Source organism: Penaeus vannamei, chromosome 1 (genome assembly GCF_042767895.1).
Source record: "Penaeus vannamei isolate JL-2024 chromosome 1, ASM4276789v1, whole genome shotgun sequence".
In the NCBI taxonomy this organism is placed as follows: Eukaryota; Metazoa; Arthropoda; class Malacostraca; order Decapoda; family Penaeidae; genus Penaeus; species Penaeus vannamei.
Window position 1 is genome coordinate 3486758 of NC_091549.1, and position 3269 is coordinate 3490026.

The following is a 3269-nucleotide window of genomic DNA, read 5'->3' on the forward strand; positions in this document are numbered from 1 at the left end:
CAACAGACAACAAGCATTAAAACCTGTTCACCGACACGTAACGACCATTAAAACCTTTTCACCGACACGTAACGACCATTAAAACCTTTTCACCGACACAAAACAACCATGAAACTATACGACTGACATAAAACTAGAAAAACCTTACAACCGTCCTCTTAACAACCATTAAACCCAAACTACCTACAACAACCGCTACCCCCTGACTTAGAACAGCCACTACAACACCCCCTCCCCCACCCCCTACCCCCCCCGTGCCTGCCTTGATGTACGTACGTGAGCGTAGCGCGAGGGTCACACCTTTGACCTTTCTCCTGGTACATGACTCCTGTACCTTACACGTTTCTCCTTATCACGGCCGAGCCGCGTTGTCTGTTTCCTGTGCCCTTTTTGGGGGAAAGTATGTTGTTTTTTTGTCCTGTTTAGTCGTGTGTTCATTTGTTTTTGTTGTTTTTGTTATTTTTGGTTTGTTATTGTTGTTATTCCTACTGTTATTAATACTATTATTGTTGTTATTGGTATTGTTATTACTGTTATCATTACTATTATTGTTGTTATTGGTATTGTTATTCCTACTGTTATCATTACCCTTATAATTGTTCTTATTATTGTTATCATTATTCGTATCGTTCTTTTTCTTGATTTTGTTAATAATGATGATAATAATATCGTTATTACTTTTTTCATTATCTCCATTATTATCCTCCTCATAATTATTAATGCTTTTATTTACCATAAGTGTTTTAAATTAATGGCTATTACTATTTTCGTTCAAAATTTTTGGAACTCTTTATTTTATACCTTTTGCATTATCATTATCTTTCTTGTCGATAATGTAGCTACCATAAAACCGTTTAACAATATTTTTCCATTACTCTTGTATTTACCCCCCCCTCCCTCCCTCTCTCTCTCTCTCTCTCTCTCTCTCTCTCTCTCTCTCTCTCTCTCTCTCTCTCTTCTCTCTCTCTCTCTCTCTCTCCTCCTCTCTCTCTCTCTTTCTCCTCTCTCTCTCTCTCTCTCTCTCTCTCTTCTCCTCTCTCTCTCTCTCTCTCTCTCTCTCTCTCTCTCTCTCTCTCTCTCTCTCTCTCTCTCTCCTCTCCTCACTCACTCACTCACTCACTCACTCACTCACTCACTCACTCACTCACTCACTCACTCCTCTCCCCCCCTTTCTCTCTCTCTCTCTCTCTCTCTCTCTCTCTCTCTCTCTCTCTCTCTCTCTCTCTCTCTCTCTCACTCACACACACACACACACACATGCACACACACACACACACACACACACACACACACACACACACACACACACACACACACACACACACACACACACACATAAGTATTGTATGCTTTCATGCAAACCGCTAGACGTTATTTTCAACAGTTTGGTAAGAATTATAACCACTGCTTTTAACTATCATTTGCGCACACTTGGGTAGCGTTTTCCACTTCCTCTCTGGCACAGGCACCACTTTATGGCACTTGACGCCACGATCTACAAGTTATGCTGCATGCTGGCACTAATGACTTCTGAGTGAAATGAGGAGAGAGAGTGCCAAGGTTTAGTGATGTTAACCCCTCCCCCCCTCACCCTCTCCACTACCCGTCCCCCTCCTTTTTTTTTTTTGTTCCTTTTATTTATCTATTTTTTTCATTTTCTTTTATATTTTGTTATTGTAGCTTACTTTGTTTTACAGGTGTATGGTAATGGGCTATGGTTATATTAGTATTTAAGATAAAAACATTTAGCATGAACAGTAATGCTTGTTAAGAATCAAATGTATTTTTGTTTTTGCTGTTATTATTATTATCATAATTATTATTATCATTATTAGTTATTCATCGATTTGTTTATTTTTCCAATACGATTTTCCGTATAATAAAAAAGCTAAATATTTCACATCAAACACCCTTCAACTTAAACCCCCTGACGAAATGACACCAACGTAGTCATTAACAGCGGAAGGGAAAATATCTAGACCAAATAAAGTCCAAGGAAGTTTTCTAATTAACACAAGTAACTCTGATTGAGCTTCGGCAGAGTTTTAATGTTAGGTGACTGTCACGTTCCTTAAAAGAATGGCGGAGGCAAGTCACCGTAGCGGGAAACTGCTACGTGGGACTGGTACCTTTTCCGCTACATTTTTTTTCCGATTTGTTGAGTACTGATTATTTTCTATCGTCCTTTTTTCGATTTGTTAATTACTAATTATCATTTATCTGGGTTTGTTCATACTGGGAGTCTTGCATGTTATTCATTGTTGATACAAAAATACGTAATACTATATTCGGTTCTATTATCACGATGGATGATATTGAGAGAGAGAGAGAGAGAGAGAGAGAGAGAGAGAGAGAGAGAGAGAGAGAGAGAGAGAGAGAGAGAGAGAGAGAGAGAGAGAGAGAGAGAGAGAGAGATTCGATGTGTGCGTGCGTGAGCGTGTGCGTGTGCGTGTGCGTATGCATGTGTTTGTGTGTATATGTATGTGTGTGTGTGCGTGTGCATGTGTGAATATGTATATGTGCGTGTCCATGTTTGTGTGTAACTGTATATGTGCGTGTACATGTGTGTGTATGTATATATGCGTGTGCATGTGTGTGTATATATGTATATGTGCGTGTGCATGTGTGTGCATATATGTATATGTGCGTGTGCATGTGTGTGTATATATGTATATGTGCGTGTACATGTGTGTGTATGTATATGTGCGTGTGCATGTGCATGTGTGTGTGCAGCAAGAGCAAAGCACACGGGTGCGTCGACCTCAAGGCATGAAGTATCTCAGGCATTGCATTTTTACGTTGCTATTTAGTGCACGTACTTTTTGGTCGTTATACAGTCGAGACGCAGCCCTGGGGAACGAAACCTGATATGCAATGTGTATGTTTTGTGTAAATGTGCATTACTGCCGCGCAAACAAACACACACACACACACACACACACACACACACACACACACACACACACACACACACACACACACACACACACACACACACACACACACACACACACAAACACACATGTGTATATATATATATATATACATATACATATATATATGTATGTATGTATCTATATATATGCGTGTGTGTGTGAGAGCGTGTTTTGTGTGTGTGTGTGTGTGCGTGTGTGCATAATAGAGAAAAAAATTGATGTAGCGCATAGAAATGTGTGAAGACAGAACGACCAGAAAATGATCAAATCTCCGCCGTAAATTTTCATTCATCCTTATTTCGCTATTTCAGAAATGTTCTTAATCCAACCCCC